The sequence below is a fragment of the Mobula hypostoma genome, chromosome 11 (genome assembly GCF_963921235.1).
Source record: "Mobula hypostoma chromosome 11, sMobHyp1.1, whole genome shotgun sequence".
In the NCBI taxonomy this organism is placed as follows: domain Eukaryota; kingdom Metazoa; phylum Chordata; class Chondrichthyes; order Myliobatiformes; family Myliobatidae; genus Mobula; species Mobula hypostoma.
Genome location: NC_086107.1, coordinates 4224579 through 4242992, shown reverse-complemented (window position 1 = coordinate 4242992; position 18414 = coordinate 4224579). Strand labels below are relative to the sequence as shown.

Genomic DNA, 18414 nt, shown 5'->3' with positions numbered 1-18414 from the left:
ACAATAAAGTAGTGGTGGTAGAGGGAGTGGAGGGGTGGAGGTGCTGATCAGCCTTACTGCTTGGAGAAAGTAACTGCTTTTGAGGAGTCTAGTGGTCCTGGCGTGGATGTTATGTAGCCTCCTCCCTGATGGGAGTGGGGCAAACAGTCCATGAGCGGGGAGAGTGGGATTCTTCATGATGTTACTGGCCCTTTTCCGGCATCTTTCTGTACATGTCCTTGATGGCAGGTAGGCTGGTACCACTTCCAGTGCTCTCTAGGCATCTGCCATTGTGCAAAAACAAAACTAGCTTCATAAACCTTGTTTCAATTTTCCTCCCCTCACCTTAATAGCATGCCCTCAAATCTTGGAAAATAAACTCTATCTATCCGATCGTACTGCGAGGGTGGCACCGCAGTGGAGCAGTTAGCCAGTTGCAAGATAGAGGTTCAATTTTCACTGCTGACTGTAAAGAGTTTGTACATTCTCCCCATAACAACACGGATTTCCTCCAAGTTCTCCAGTTTTCTCCCACATTTCAAAAGACATGGTGGCTGTCCATCGTGTCCAACAATGGCAGGAACCATGTGCAGAAGAGTTTTAAAAGTAGAAAAGCCGTCACACTGGGGCAGTTGCACCCTCTCGAGCTCAGAAACTAAGGTCTTCCTTGGTTGCAATAGATGATCATTACATCTTCTGTGCCTTGTCATGCCCTTCACTCTCCACAGAGCGTTGCAGAACCACCTTCCTAGCCATTGGATCTCATTGTAGATCTCATATGTCCAGTCCATCGGAGCTAACTTCACTTGCAAGGACAGGTGTGTCCCTATCTCACTGGGATGTGAGACCCATACCCCCAGCTACTCTCGCCCAGTTTAGCCCGCCTTACCGGAGTGTGGCCGCTGTCACTTGCAAACAGCTAGTAGGAGCCACAGATGAGAGGTGAGTGTCTGGTGGAGACCAACTGTGAGTGAGCTGCCCCGGAATAGACACGGCAAGCCCCTCCCTTCACTAGAGGTGCTACCCTCCTCCTTGGACACTCCATACACCCAAAAAACATGCAGGTTGGTCAATCACAAGCATACGCATTGCGCTGGAAGGGCGGTGATACCTGCAGAATGCCTCCAGCACATCCTTGCAAACAACATATTCAACAATGTTTCAATTAAACAAATAATGATTTTTTCAAAAATCTTTATTTATACTCCTCAGTTCTATATATTTTGTCAGCTTCCAGTACTCCAAAGAAAAATCCAAGTTTGTCCAACCTCACTCCCACAGCTCAAACTCTAACCCAGTCAGCATCCTGGTGAACTCTCTCCAAAGCATCTACACCCTTACTGTGATGCCAGAATTGGCTGCACAGGTGATCAGTGAGTTAGGTATAATCGAAAAATAAAATTCCCTGGATTCTGTAGAAGTCCCAGATGACTGGATCTCTACAGAATAAATATTCACTAATACTGCTGAGGATTACCTGCTTGTAGTTTTAAAAAGCAGTTTTAAATTTATTTTGAGTTGTAAGGAGTGGCAGGGAGGGGTAGCACCTCTGGTGAAGGGGCTTGTCATGTCCAATCTGGAGTAGCTCACTCACCTTTGGTTCCTACAAAAACACTCAGCACTCACCTGTGGCTCCAAGTCACTATTCGCAAGTGCCAAAAGCCACGCCCCAGAACTGCTTCAACAGGTGGGTTAAACCAGGTGAAGGTAGCCAGTGGCCTCAAATCCCAGAGAGAATGGGACAAGCCTGTCCTAGCACGCCAAATCAGCTGCAGCGGACTGGACAGATGAGATCTACAGTGAAATCCAAAGGCCAGAAAGGCTGTTCAGCAAACGCTTTATGCAAAGCGAAGGGCACGACAAGGAACGATAAACAACGTGAGCTTCCACTGCAACCAAAAACAACCCCAGTTTGTGATGATTACTCGTACCACTGGACCCGGACTTCCGAGGTCGAGTGGAACAGCCCCAGCGCCATGGCTTTTCCGCTTTAAAAACTCTCCTGCACAGCCTTCCTATCATCGGACAACCACCACCATGTATTTTCCAAAAAAGTGAGCTTTTTAAATAAGTGGGATCTCCATCGAGAAAGACATTCTGAAAAAGACATTTGTAACGCATCCAAATGTACATTTGAACAAGTACAGAGGATTCTGTAAAGAACCCAGTTATTCCTATCACTAGATGTGAAGATGATTTTAAGCAAAACACACAGGAAAATTGTACAAACTTCTAGAGTTTTAAGTCCAGGACCGAGCTCTCAAAGACTTTTTCCCCTTTTGCCTGTTGCTTTTAAAATACAAAACCTCCAGAGATAATGTGCCTACGATCACCTCTTCACTTTTACTGACGACCTGCTTTGAGCTACTACTGCTACTATTAAATGATGTATCCCACAGTTTAAAGTTCACGGATTCATGGACATTGGGACGTCACTGAAATCAAACAAATTGAATTTTCACAGCACATCACAGGTTGGAATGGAAGTATTTTTAATACTTCTGCTGAAAAGAAATGCCAACCTGAGGAAAGTTTAGACAACTACTCGCAGCAACATTTTGGGTCGAGATCCTTTATCTGTCCATTTCCCTCCATAGGTGATGCCTGAGCCACTGAGTTCCACAAAACATGGGAGCAGTTGGGTGTCACAGTAGCACTGGAGTTAGCGTGACGCAAGTACAGCTCTAAGCAAGTTTGTGCAGTGACTCTTACAGGCTGCACCCAACTCGTCCTCAGACTTTGCTGGTCGATGATGCAAATGAAACATTTCACTGTATGTGCTGATTTCACAATGTACATCTAAACCCGGATGCAGGGTCTCAACCTGAAATGGCACATTCACGCTAGCGCAGCATGTCAACAAGCAACAAGAACAAAACCAATTCTTTTTCTATACCCCATCCACAGATGCCAGCTGTCTTTGCCTCCACAGTTGCCGCCTGACCCCACCAAGTTCCTCCATCTGTGTTGGATCCTAATGTTTTTGCGATCCAAAGGTTTGTTGAAAATTAAGAATGAGGCATAAAGACAATGGGACCAAAGCATTATTGAAGATCCTTACCACCCATCCTGCAACCTCTTTGACCTACTACCATCAGGATGGAGGTACAGGAGCATCAGGACCAGGACTGCCAGACTTGGTAACAGCTTTTTTCCTCAGGCTGTGAGACTGATGAATACCCTGCCACCACCTAGTCTCATAACTAGGACAGCGAGCTGTTTCCTCTTTATCTGTGTTGCACACTACATGCATTTTGAATTATATTTTAATAACTTATTTATGGCAATATTTTGGTTTATGTGCTGTGTGAGATATACAGGAGCACCATGGTCCAGGGGAACAATGCTTCATTCAAAGTATATTTATTATCAAAGTATGCATACTTTGTACAACCTTGAGATTTGTCTCCTTACAGGCAGGTACAAAGAAACGTTTGGTTGTACATACAATATGTACAGTCAGATGACAATAAAATTGAACATGAAATTTGATGCTTGCGATCATTCAATTAACTGTTACAAAAACAATGACAAGAGGAAAAGTGTGGTGAGAGGAGAAGGGAAAAGAGAAAAGCAGAAGAGAGCCAAAGGAAAAATAGTGAATAAAGGTTATCATAAACATGAGAAAATCTGCAGATGCTGGAAATCCAAACCATCACACACAAAATGCTGGAGGAACTGAACAAGTCAGGCAGCACCTATGGAAATAAACAGTCAATGTTCTGGGCTGAGACCCTTCATCAGGACTGGAAAGGAAAGGGGAAGGAAGAAAGCCTCCAGTTCCTTCCCCCTTCCTTTCTAGTCCTGATGAAAGGTTTCGGCCCAAAACATTGACTGTTTACTCTTTTCCATAGATGCTGCCTGGCCGGCTGAGTTCCTCCAGCATTCTGCATGTGTTAAATAAATGTGGCTCTGGTCTTCTTACGCCAGACGACTGATTCCATTGAAGTTCCAGCAGATAACAGCTAACCAATTAAATAGTCAGTTTCAAGTAATAGGATCCACCACTCACTGAAAAACTCACTGAACAAGTACATGTACTTTGGTGATTATATAAAAATAGAAACAAGCATAACAAAGTTAAACAAGAAATATAATTATTTTAAAGTTCAGTTCAAAGTACTATTATCAATGTATACTATATACAACCTTCAGATTTGTTTCCTCACAGCAGCTAGAAAAGTAAAGAACCCCAATAGAACGCATTAAAAAAAATTGTAAAACTCCCAATGTGCAGAAAAAAAACAAACAGTGCAAACACTAAAAGCAAGCAACTAACATTCAGAACTGAAGTTCATGAAAGTGAGTCCACAGCCACACAGCCGAATTACAGCTGATCCAGGAGCCCATTTGTTGCAGACCACTCCTTCAGTTCAGCGCACAGATAAGTGACCCAGGCTTACTTGCGCAGCCCAATCCAACAACTGTAAATGCTAACTTTTCTTTACACTAAACTTTATAAACGTTTTCAACAAATGTTTTAAAGATCACAGCCAAAGCATTGGGTGAATTATGTCCAGCTATCCAGAAAAAGTGAAGACAAGCCAATCAGCAACTTTTCTGACCACATCAATGTCCAGTATCTGCAGATTTTTATGATTTTCATTAATTAATTCCTAACTGACTTCTATTTCTGGGTAGTAGAGCCAACAATAAAGATCATTAGAGATTAATTACTATTGAAGGGGAAAATTAAAAATTGGCTGATGTTGATGAATTATTATGCAGAAGAATCCAATTCCAACACTTGCGTTTTGTGCCCCAAATGGATGTAGTGAGACAATGTGGCTGCTAGGTTCAGGAAAATTTGCCGAAAAAAGGCTTGAAAATTTACATGTGCTAAACAGAAAGCAGGAATGTAGTCAAAAGTTACAGGAGCCTCAGGTCCCACAGCATCAGGTTCCTGAACTGGCCTGGATTCATTGCTTCATTATTATTTTTTTCTTTTTGTATTTGCAGTTTCCTGTCTTTTGGCAGGTGGTGAGGAGGAGATAGGTCTCTACCAAAGGAGGTGGTAAGGTGCTCCTTTCCTCCACTAGCCTGCACATCACCCTTAGGCAAGGTATAACACCTGTTTAGCACCCACTTAGCCCCCTGATCAGGGCCATGTGAAGCCACGGGAGCAGGTGGTGGATGGTCATACCAGTAGCTGATACATATCACAAGTCCTGGTTATGCGACCACTAATGCCAAGCAGACAATCTCTGAAGAGTATTGTTAATGGCTGCAGTCACCCATCTTATAAAGTCTCTGCCCAGACGGTAATAGCAAACCATTTCTGTAGAAAAACTTGTCAAGAACAATGATGGTCATGGGGACCATAACTGCCCATGTCAGACACAGCACAATGATGATGTTGTTGTCAGTTGCACATTGGTTGTTTGTCCATCTATGGTGTTACATTGATTCTATTGTATTGCTCTCTATCTACTGTGAATCCCCACAAGAAAATGAATCTCAGGTAGTATATGGTGATATATCTGTACTTTGTTAATAAATTTACCTTGAACTTGGAACTTCATCACCTCAACAGGGAACTGACTGCACAACCTACCTATTCACTATTATGGACTGTGTAACTCATGTTCTCTGTACTATTTATTTATTTGGGGAGGAACGGTAGCGTAGAGGATAGCACAATGCTATTACGGCATCAGAGACCCAGTTTCAATTCCAGTACTGGCTGCAAGGAGTTTGTATGTTTACCCTGTGACCGCATGGCTTTCCTCCAGTTGCTTCAGTTTTCCTCCACATTCCACAAACGTACAGATTAGGTGGGTAATAGATCACATGGGTGTAACTGGGCAGCAGGGGCCTGTTACCATGCTTTCCTCTAAATAAATAAAAATACTTTTTTTATTTGCACAATTTGTGTTCTCTTACATATTGGTTATTTGTCAGTTTTTATAAATTCTTTTGTATTACTTTATTTTCCGAATGAAAATTAATCATTCGCTTACTTTAATTAAAATACATTTACTTTGACTTGATTATGACATGCTGTACCTTTAAAAGTGCCATTGCAAAAGTTGAGGTAGTTTGAAATTAAGCTAAAAATTTGAAGCTTTTAAACCGGGAACTCACCACAGCCAGTTTGCCAATCTAATGTTATTGAAAGATGGTGATGAAAATATGGAGTAATCAAACCCACGGAACTGAAACCGAACAAGGAGGAGCAAGAGCAGGAGTAAGAGCAAGAAGTTCACAAAGATTCAGCAAGTTATTTAAAACTTTCACAAAACTTCAATAGATGTGCAGCGGAGAGTATATTGATTAGTTGCATCTTGGTCTGGTAAGGGAACACCAATAACCTTTACAGAAAAGCCTTCAAAAAAGTAGTTAATACAGCCAAGTCCAGCAGTGGTAAAGGCCTCCCCATCACTGAGTACATCTATACAGAAGGCTGTTGCAGGAAAGCAGCATCCATCATCAAGGACCCACACCACCCAGGCCATGTTCTCTCTCACTGCTGCCATCAGGAAGGTGGTACAGGAGCCTCAGGGCTCACACCATCATGTTCAGTAACAGTTATTACCCCTAAGCCACCAGGCTCTTGAACTAGTAGGGATAACTTCACTCACTGAACTGTTCCAACAACCTATGAACTCACTTTCAAGGACTCACCATCTCATGTTCTCAATATTTATTGCTTATATATGTATTAATTTTTAGTTGAATGCCAGCAAGAAATTAATCTCAGGGTTGTATATAGTGACACATGCACTCTGATAATAAAGTTATTTTGAATTTGGATAAATTGGTTTATTTCACATGTACCAAGGCACAATGAAAAAACTTCTGTATGGATGGTAAGCATGAAAAATATCATTCCATTACAGTGCATTGAAATCATACAATGTGACACAATAACAGAAAGCAAAATAAAGTGTTACAGTTAGAGAGAAAGTGCAGTGCAGATAGACAATAAGGTGCAAAACCATTAAGAGGTAGATTGTAAACGGCAAGAGCCCATCTTATTGTACGAGGGGACCATTGCAGTCTTATAACAGTGGGATTGAAGTTGTCCTTGAGCCTGGTGGTACAGACTTTGTATCTCCTGCCAATGAGAGGAGCTAAAAGAAATATCTAGGGGCCTGTGCTCCGCCTGTTTCTATTTACTCTATATATCAATGATTTGGATGACGGAATTGATGATTTTGTGGTCATGTTTGTGCATGATATGAAGATAGGTGAAAGGGCAAGTAGTTTTGAGGACAGCGGCTATAGAAGGAATTAGACAGATTAGGAGAATGGGCAAAGAAGTGGCAGATGGAATACAGTGACAGGAAGTGTATGGTCATGCACTTTGGTAGAAGAAATAAAAGCGATTTTTTTTAAATGGAGAAAAAATTCAAAAAGCTGAGGTGCAAGGGGACTTGGGAGACCTTGTGCAGGATTTCCTAAAGGTTAATTTGCAGGTTGAGTCGGTGGCAAGGAAGGCAGATGCAATATTAGCAATCATTTCAAGAGGACTAGAATATAAAGCAAGGATGTTAAACTGAGGCTTTATAAAGCACTGATGAGGCCTCACAGAGTATTGTGAGCAGTTCTGGAACCCTTATCTTATAAAGCATGTGCTGACATTGGAGAAGGTTCAAAGGATGTTCACAAAAATGATTCCAGGATTGCAAGGCACATCATATGAGGAGCATTTCATGGCTCTGGGCTTAGGTTCACTAGAATTCATTAGAATGAAGGGTGACCTATTGAATATTGAAAGGCCTCAATAGAGTGGACGTGGAGAGGACGTTTCCTATGGGGAGGTGTATAGGATCAGAGGACACAGGTTCAGAATAGAAGGGTGTACTTTTAGAATAAAGAGGAGGAGGAATTTCTTTAGCTGGAGAGTGGTGAATCTGTTGAATTTGTTGCCACAGACAGCTGTGGAGGACAAGTTATTGGGTAAATTTAAGGCAGAGGTTGATAGATTCTTGATTAGTCGAGGCACAAAGGGATACAGGGAAAAGGCAGGTGATTGGGGCCGAGGGGGAAAATAGATCAGCCATGCTGAAATGGCAGAGCACTCGATGGGCCAAATGGCCTAATTCTGCTTCTATATCTTATGGTCTTATGGAAGGGTCATTCATTAAGTTTGCTGCATTACTGACGCAGAGACCCCTGGAGGGGAGGCTAGTTCCCATGAAGTGGTGAGCTGTGTCTACAACTCGCTGCAGTTTCTTGAGGTCACAAACAAAGCAGTTGCTGTACCAACTGGTATGCCCTATTTATTGGTACAGGAGTGCTATATGCAGGTACAACAAAAAACTGGGAAGGCAGGCGTTACATTCATCCTTATTGTGAAAGGATTTAAAAGCATAAAATCATAGAAAGCCTACAGCACAATACAGGCCGACAAAGCTGTGCTGAACATGTCCTTACTTTAGAAATTATCGGGGTTACCCACTCTCTACGGAGGGCAAGGTATACTTACACCTGAAGGGAGATTATGGAACGTCTGGATGTTAGGAAAGCAGTTAAGATTGAGGCTATATTGTCTTGAGATTAGAGGAATGGAATGTGATCGTAATAAAATGTATTATAATGTGATCTGATGTATTATATTCTTATAGGTCTTGGCAGTGTAGATGGAAAAACTTCTGTTCACGGGGGGAGTGAACATGAGCAATTCATAAACAGGCACCATGGTAGCGTAGTGTTTAGCTTGACGCAATTACAGCTCGTGACATCCCAGTGTCCTCTGCAAGGAGTCTGTACGTCCTCCCCACGGAACACATCCCTGGGTGCTCCGATTTCCTCCCACAGTCCAACGATGTGTCGGTTAGGTTAATTTATCATTGTAAATTGTCCCGTGATTGGGTTAAGGTTAAATTGGGGTTGTTGAGCAGTGTGGCTCAAAGGACCAGATGGGCTTATTCCACATTTTATCTCTAAGAAAAACAGAAGCGATTATGCCTCCAACCTGATAGCATGTTCTTCCCATTCCAACATGCCCTCTATGACCTCCTCTACTGTCGCGTTGAGGCCACACTCAGGTTAGAGAAGCTACACCTTATATTCTGTCTGGGTAGCCTTCAACCTGAAGGCATGAGCTTTGATTTCTCGGACATCTGGTAATGCCCCACCCCCTGCTTTTCTACTTCCCATCCCCTTTTCCATCTCTCACCTTATCCCTGTCAGGTCAGGGCCTTGCCTTGCTGCTGGTACCACGTAGCCCAGTACTACCTGTCTCGGGTCGGGTTGTTGGCAACTCAACCAGCACACCCCCTGGTGCACTTCGGTTAACCAGGGAGGAGGGTGTGTAGGCACCCAGCAGGACTAAAAACAGAACCTGTCAAAGGGCGGATGAACTCTTTGTGAGTCAACGGCTACCTACTGTCTATGTGAGGAGTGGCACGCCACACAGCCTATCGTTCCGTGCCTTGTAAGGCATGAATTTTTTTTTGCCCAACGCCGGCCCCCTAGGCCTGAGTCGACATAGTAGTAGTAGCACCTTATCTTCTGTCCATCGTCTCCCCCGGTGCTCCTCCCCCCTTTTTCTTTCTTCCATGGCCTTCTGTCCTCTCCAATTAGATTCCCCCTTCTCCAACTCTATCTCTTCCACCAATCAACTTCCCAACTCTTTACTTCACCACTTCCCCCATCCCGGTTTCACCTATCACCTTGTGTTTCTCCCTCCCCTCCGCCACCCTCTAACTCTGACTCATCTTTTTTTCTCCAGTCTTGCTGAAGGGTCTCGGCACAAAACGTCAACTGTACGCTTTTCCATAGACACTGCCTGTCCTGCTGAGTTCCTCCAGAATTTTGTGCGTTACTTGAATTTCCAGATTCTGCAGATAATGGAAATGCAGAGCAACACACACAAAATGCTGGAGGAACTCAGTAAGTCAGACAGCATCTATGGAAAGGAATGAACAATTGAGATTTCAGACCGAGACCTCATCAGGATTGGAAAGGAAGGGTTTTGGACCGAAACATCGACTATTCATTTGTCTTCATAAATGCTGCTGAGTTCCTCTGGGGGGGCGGGGGAAGAGGTGTGTGTGTGTGTGTGTGTGTGTGTGTGTGTGTGTGTGTGTGTGTGTGTGTGTGTGTGTGTGTGTGTGTGTGTGTGTGTGTGTGTGTGTGTGTGTGTGTGTTACTGAGGAACTCACAATCCTCTTGGGTGGAGAGTATTCGGTCACATTCCAGATAAGGACCAAAAGGTTTTAGGTACTAAGAGGAGCAAAGGATGAGAGATGTGCAGAAAAGCAGTACCAAGTAATCCACTCATGCTTCCCTCTTTCCAATGTTCTTCTATAATATGCATTTGAGAAGGAAATCCCTGCTAGTTAACAATTGAAAGTGTATCACTACAATGAAAAATAGATTGCTGCAAGAATATTTTGAACGTGTGCCTCCCTCAGTCAATAATTTAACTCAAACATCTAGCAAAGGCTATTCTGTTAATTAAGACCATAAGACAGAGGAGCAGAATTTTTTCACTAGGCCCATACAGTCTACTCCGCCATTCCATCATATCTGATTTATTATCACTCTCAACCCTTATTTTCCAGCCTTCACCCCATAACATTACCAAGGACCTATCAACCACTGCTTTAAATATAGCCAGTGACTTGGCTTCCACTGCCAGCTGGGGCAATGAATTCTACAGATTCACCACTCTCTGGCTAAAGAAGGTCCTCCTCATCTCTGTTCTAAAGGGATATCCCACTATTCTGAGACTGTGCCCTCTGGTCCTAGATTCCCCCATTGTTGGGAACATCCTAATTAATTTTATTTATAGTACGGAACAGGCCCGCTGGCCCAACAAGCTGCACTACCCAGCATCCTCCAACTTAACCCTAGCCTAATAACGGGACAATTTACAATTACCAATTAACGTACTAACCTGTACACCTTTGGACAGTAGGAGGAAACCAGAGACCCCAGAGGAAACCCACATGGTCATGGGAAGGACGTACCAGACTGCGTCAGAACTGAAATCTGAACTCCGACATTCCAAGCTGCAATAGTGACGTGCTAACTGCTACACTATCCTAGCACCCCCTGAAATCAATGCACTTCGATTGGTTGATGGAAAAAAATCAGGACATTCATTTTCACTCGTGTACCCCCAACTACTGAGTCACTGTTGTTATTTCATTCCATTGGCACTGTAACTATTCTAAGCTATATCAAAATGCTTCTGCTCCTCAACGCAGTACTAACAGGAACTTCCATTCTTCTTACCAATGGCAAGGCAGTAAAACTTTCTACATCTCGAGAGCAGGTCCCTGTACTCATGCCAGCAAAATCCGATGAGCGTATTATGCCTTGAGCCAAATGTAATCGCCCTGATCTGCTGATGTGACAAACACGGCCACTGAATCAATAAGCAACACCTGCTGCCCACCATGTGGTTCAGCAAGATTTACAGTTTGTAAGGGAATTAAATGCTGTTCAGTAATAGATCAGCAAATGGCTTTATGTTACAGTCATCAAATTTTTAGAGAAACGCCAGAAGACTAAGTGAACAGACACTGGCCATCATTCACAGATTCTCCGGAAGTCAAAGTTAAAGAGTGATCTATTCAAGTTTAAACCAGAGTACACAGGAGCAGAACTAGCCCATACAATCTCTTCTGCCTTTCCGTCATGGTAGCTTAGGATCCCTCTCAACTCCATTCTCCTGCCTTCTCCCCATAATCTTTAAGACCTTTACTAACCCAGTCCATGCCTTGCATGCACAAGGACCCCTTTTATTTTTAAGTAGTAACAACCCTGGTAATTATCCTTCTCTCCTTCCACAGAACTAAGATGAATCATAAGAACATGGGGTCTCTGCTTACACTGGCTGCTTTACTGAGGCAGTGAAAAATGCAGACGACTCCACAGAGGGGAGGCTGGTTTCCATGATGTACTGTATCCACGACAAAGGGTCTTGATGGAGGGTCTCGGACCGAAATGTCAACTGTTTATTCGCCTCCGTAGATGCTGCCTGACCTACTGAGTTTTTCCAGCATTTTGGTTGTGTATTCTTCAATTACAGTTGAGTTTATAAATAGCAAAAAGCAGCAGAATAGTTTCTATTCTGCACTTACTTGCTTTATAAATACAATTGAATTGGATCATAGTGCAGCACAGGAACAGGCCCTTCAGCTAACAATGCTGTATCAAACCAATTAAATCAGTAATTAAATGCCCAACTAAAGTAATCCTTTCTGCCTAGATGTCCATACCCTTCCAATGCATGTACGTGATTGTTATCAACCAATCTCTTGAATTTACCCCCTCTCATCTTAAATCAGGGGTTCCCAACATGGGATCCTTGGGCCCCTCCGTTAACGGTAAGGGTCCGTGGCATTAAAAAAGGTTGGGAACCCCTGCCTTAAATGAATGCCCTTTGGTATTAGACATTTCAATCCTATGAAAAAGACATTGGCTGTCTGCTTTGTCTATGCCCTCAATCTTATAGTAGGCCCTCCAGAGATCAGGGCTGAGCATGTTGTATCCTAGCTGTCTACACAAACCAGGCAGAACAATATAGAGAGCAAGCTGTTGCCCAAGCAACAGACTTCTCATCTCCATGCACCTGATGAATCCAAACGAAAGGCAGAGAACAGTACAGTTTGGCATCAAGGACATTGCAGGAGTTGCAAGTGTTGAACTCAATATAGGAGTACTTTAGGGATTCCAGCTCCTGGTTTTTCCTCAGGTTTACTCCCAATGCCTTCCCTATGAGTGGGTATAGCCCAAGGGTTTGAGATCAAAGTTTTCCTTCTAGCTGAGCTGCCAACCACAGCTGACAAATCCCATTGGCCTGAAGTGACTGGTTTTAAAGCACCAGTAACCCACCTTGTCTCCTCCTCCTGCGAGTAGAAACAGCTCCACTGGGCTTAGCAGCTAAGCCATACGTGAAAGTGAGGAGCTAGACTTGATTGCCAAAGACTACTTGAAACACACGCCATTGGGAGCATTTAATAGGTAGTGGGAGCTTATCCCCACAGCTCTGATAACCTTAAGGAAGCTTATAAACTTCTTAGATCTCCCATTATCTCCACAAATTCCAGAGGAAATAACTCAAGCTTGTCCAGCCTTTCCTGAAAGCACACGTCCACTAATCCTGGCAGCATCCCGGTAAACCTCTTCTGCACCATGCATAAAACCTTGACACGTTTCCTATAATGGGGCAAGCAAAACTTAATGCAAAACTCCAGTTGCAATCTAATTGAAGTTTTATACAGCTGCAATATAATTTACTCAACTTTTGGACTTAATTCCTCAACCAATAAAGGCAATCATACCACATGCCTTCTTTTAAAATCCTATCCACCTGCATGTCACTTTCAGAGCTGTGAACTTGGACCCCAAGATCTCTCTGCTCGTCGACACTTTTATCAACAGCAAACTGACTCCTTACATTTGGTTTCCTAATGAGCAACACTTCACATTAGGTCAAGTTAAACTCCCATCTGCTAACCATAACACCAATCTTATTGCCTACAAATTTACTAACCACTTATCTATGTTTTCATCCAGGTCATTTATATATACAGTCGATTCCAGTTAATTGGGACACATCAAGACCAATACATTTTGCCCAATTAAATGACTGCCTCAATGAGCCAGAGTTTCATGGAAATAGATAAACGTATGAATAAGACAAAACTACCATTTAACTGAGTAATAATATTTAAATGAAACACAGCAAAAATTAGAATACTATCAATACCACTACAGTATTATAAAACTTTATTAGTTCCTAATAGTTATCAACTGAGGAATTCATCCAGTACAAGCTGGCATGTTCTTTTCATTAACTGTAAATGAACAAAATCAGCGTAGTCACCTACATTGTCTTCTTACAATGTTATCAATAACTGCATCCTCCAAATCTTCTTTTACACTGTAACATTCAAGATGATTGCCAATTGACCTTCAAATTCTTCAAAGTTCCTAATTTGTTGAAGTAGTAAAATTGTTCCATTTTCACTCTTGGCCTTTTGTGGCATCTCTAAGCCTGAATGCTGGAATCCGCAGAGAGCAAAGCAGTTCAGAAATTCTTACCAACTATCAACAACAAAAATGGCTATTTTGAACACAGCGCATACAACTAGTGCCATTTAAAAACTGTTCAATCTAAGCATGGTGTAGTGTCTAACAGCCACACAAGTGCACACAACTGACACTAGTTAGAAACTGTTTGACAAGTCTCCTGTCCCAATTAAGTGGCATAATGTCCGAAATAATTGAAGGGAATTCCGACTATTTTCTTCATTAGCTTTTATGCTTTAAGAGTTGTCTCAAATAAGCAGCTGCCCCGATTAACTGATGGCCCAATCAACTGGAACCACTGTATCACAAAGAGCAGGGTCCCATTGACAATCCCTGAAGACCTTGATCACAAACTTCCAGCCAGAATAAATCCCATCTATCATAACGCCATGTCTACAACACACAAGCCAACTCTGAATCCAAACTGCCAAATCAGTATGGATCCCAAACATCTTAACCTTCTTGATAATCCTCCCCTGAGGGAGGAGAAATGCCATACTAAAGTCAACATAGACAACATTCACAGCTCTACTTTAATAAATTAGTTTTGTCACCTCCTCAATAAGCTGAAGTCAATAAGACATTACTTGTCCCACACAAAACTGCGCTGGTTCTCCTTAGATAGGTCATGGTTCACCAAATGCTCATAAATTCTATCCCAAAGAATTCCCTGCAGAAACTTGCCTCACCTGAGACTCACTAGAACATAATTTCCAGAAGTACAGATAATTCCACATTGTACCACACCTAATATTCCACTTTTGAGGATCCATCACCCAGAACAGATATTTCGGTACAATTTTCAACAAGTTCAATTGAAAGGCATAACCTGAAGTCCGTGTTCTCAAATTGAAGTAAAGGCATCTCCTATATTATATGTGAAATACAATTCAAATAGTCAATGAATGTCCGACAGGATGGGCCCTTCACTCCATGGTCAATCGAACCCTTCCCTTCCACATAGCCTTCCATTTTTCTTACATCCATGCACCTGTCTGTCTCTTAAGGGTCCCCAATGTATCTCCCTTTACTACTCTTGGCAGTGCATTCCATGCACCTATCAACCTGTGGAAAAAGGAACCATCTCCCCTAAACCTTTCTCTATTTACCTTAAACAGATGTCTTCTGGTATTGGCCATTGCTGACCAAGGAAAGAAAGGTGCTAGCTATCCACTATCTATGCCCATCACTATCTTACACCCTTCTATCATTCTCTCATTCTCCTTCACTCCAAAGAGCAAAAGATCAACTCATTCTCAAAGGGCATGCTCTCTAATCCAGGCAGCATCCTGGTAAATTACTTTTGTACATTCTCTAAAGCTTCCACATCCTCCCTATAATGAGGAGACCAGAACTGAACACAATACTCCATTGGTGGTCTAACTGGAGTCTGACAGCGATTTGGACCCAAGACATTAAGAATTAACACTGTTAAGAATCCTGCCATTGACCTTGTATTCTTCCTCCAGGTTCAACCTTCCAAAGTGAATCACTTCACCCTTTTCTGGGTTGGACTCCATCTGCCACTTCTCAGCCCAGCTCTGGATCCTATCGATGTTCCGTTGTAACCTTCGACGACCTTCTACACTATCCACAACATCACCAACCTTTGCGTCATCTGCAGCCTTACTAACTCATCCTTCCACTTCCTCATCCAAGTCATTAATAAAATTCATAAAGAGCAGGGGTCACAGAACAGTTCCCTGCGGAACACCCCTAGTCATTTACCTCCAGTCAGAAGACGCACCAGCTACTACCACCCTCTACTTTCTGTGGGCAAGCCAATTCAGAATCCACACAGCCAGGTTTTCAGGATCCCATGCCTCATGACTTTCTGGACAGAAGTTAACCCCTTGTAATGCCAATTAGCCAGATTTAGCGTTTGGTTTCACAAACATGTGCCTGTGCACCCAGTTGTCAGCAATAAAGCAATTGTCATCATAAAGGGTGAACAAATATCAAAGTTCAAAATTCAAAGTTCATTTTTTATCAAATAATGTATATTGTATACAACATAGAAACATAGAAACATAGAAAATAGGTGCAGGAGTAGGCCATTCGGCCCTTCGAGCCTGCACCGCCATTTATTATGATCATGGCTGATCATCCAACTCAGAACCCAGCCTTCCCTCCATACCCCCTGACCCCTGTAGCCACAAGGGCCATATCTAACTTCCTTTTAAACATAGCTAATGAACTGGCCTCAACAGTTTGCTGTGGCAGAGAATTCCACAGATTCACCACTCTCTGTGTGAAGAAGTTTTTCCTAATCTCGGTCCTAAAAGGCTTCCCCTCTATCCTCAAACTGTGACCCCTCGTTCTGGACCTCCCCAACATCGGGAACAATCTTCCCGCATCTAGCCTGTCCAATCCCTTTAGGATCTTATACGTTTCAATCAGATCCCCCCTCAATCTTCTAAATTCCAACGAGTACAAGCCCAGTTCATCCAGTCTTTCTTCATATGAAAGACCTGCCATCCCAGGAATCAATCTGGTGAACCTTCTTTGTACTCCCTCTATGGCAAAGATGTCTTTCCTCAGATTAGGGGACCAAAACTGCACACAATACTCCAGGTGTGGTCTCACCAAGGCCTTGTACAACTGCAGTAGTACCTCCCTGCTCCTGTACTCGAATCCTCTCGCTATAAATGCCAGCATACCGTTCACCTTTTTCACCGCCTGCTGTACCTGCATGCCCACTTTCAATGACTGGTGTATAATGACACCCAGGTCTCGTTGCACCTCCCCTTTTCCTAATCGGCCACCATTCAGATAATAATCTGTTTTCCTATTTTTGCCACCAAAGTGGATAACTTCACATTTATCCACATTAAATTGCATCTGCCATGAGTTTGCCCACTCACCCAACCTATCCAAGTCACCCTGCATCCTCTTAGCATCCTCCTCACTGCTAACACTGCCACCCAGCTTCGTGTCATCCGCAAACTTGGAGATGCTGCATTTAATTCCCTCATCCAAGTCATTAATATATATTGTAAACAACTGGGGTCCCAGCACTGAGCCTTGCGGTACCCCACTAGTCACCGCCTGCCATTCTGAACCTTGAGAGTCATCTTTTTGCAGGCAGCCACAAAACAAAGAAACACAATAGAACCCCTTTAAAAACACCAAAAACCAAACACCCAATGTGTGAAAAAAACAGAAGAAATAGTGCAAACAATTAAAAAGTAAATAAACAACAAACTGAACATGAACGCAGAGTCCCCGAAACTGAGGCCACGGAGCCAGTTTAACTGAGGCGAGTGAAGCCTGTCCAGGAGCCTGATGGCTGTTTATCAGCAACTTCCTGTCAGTTCACAATGGTATTCGACTTGGTCACCATCTCACCAACACCTTCTACAAAAACACATCAGAAGATTCACAAACAATTGTGTAACAACCAGAAATAAACTCCTCAGGAACAGTAAGTAACCCCAACCCGAGGATGGATCAATTTTCAATGATCAGTGATCACTGTCACTACCGTAAACTGTAAACCATTGGCAGTATCTATAGGTGCTGCCTCAAGAAGACAAGATCCAAAAATCCCCTCCACCTAGACCAGGGCATCCTTTAGCAGGTACAGGAGGTACAGAAGCATGAAATCCCGCATCACCAGGTTCAAAGACAGCTATTTCCCCTCAACCATTCAGTTCTTGAAACGACCGGCACAACCCAAATCACTGCCTCAGAATAGCAACACTGAGATCACTTTGCACTAAAATTTGTTTCGTTCTTATTGTGTTCCTCCTTGTAAAAATTCTATGTTTTTTTTTCCGCGAATGCTGCTTACCTGATACTATGTGCCTGTGATGCTGCTGCAAGTTTTTCATTGCACTTGTGCACACAAATCTACACAACAATGAAGACAAATATAGACCAGAGCAGGGGCCTGTCTGGACTTCTGACGAAGCTTCAGATCATTTCACGCAGAATGGTAACAGTGTGGAACAAACTGCTGTTGGGAGTGGTGGATGCTGGTTCAATTTCAACATTTAAGAGTAGGAAAGGTACGTGGGAGAGGTATGGTTTAGGTGCAGGTTGGTGCGATTAGGCATAATAATAGTTTGCCATGGCTAGACGGGCCGAAGGGCCTGTTTCTGCACTGTAATGCGTGCTTGATGACTCTATGACAAGGGTGGAACAAACAAAGACTAATGTCAAAAGCAGAGCATAATAAAACAGTTCTAGGTTACTGCTCTTTACCTGAAAGTGTGAAGTCCACCTCCATGCTCTATTATTCATGTGCCTGCATGATTTCACTAGCTTTTGTGACCCAAAATATTCATGGCTATGCTGTAATTACACAACTGAACACAGAAAGCAGAGTCTGCCCTAGTACATCAGGATTCACTTGGTAAAATTACAGAAAATGAAGGTGGTTACACAATACAACGTGACATGGAGTCATACAATACTGAATTCATTTGTAAAGTCAAG

The 18414-nt window shown here is 42.8% G+C and overlaps 1 protein-coding gene across 5 annotated transcripts in view; it reads right to left on the bottom strand.

Annotated features, from left to right (window-relative positions):
• Window positions 1–18414, bottom strand: part of far1 (fatty acyl CoA reductase 1) — a 135814-nt gene that overhangs the window by 69062 nt on the left and 48338 nt on the right. The gene's annotated exons all lie outside the window — the stretch shown is intronic.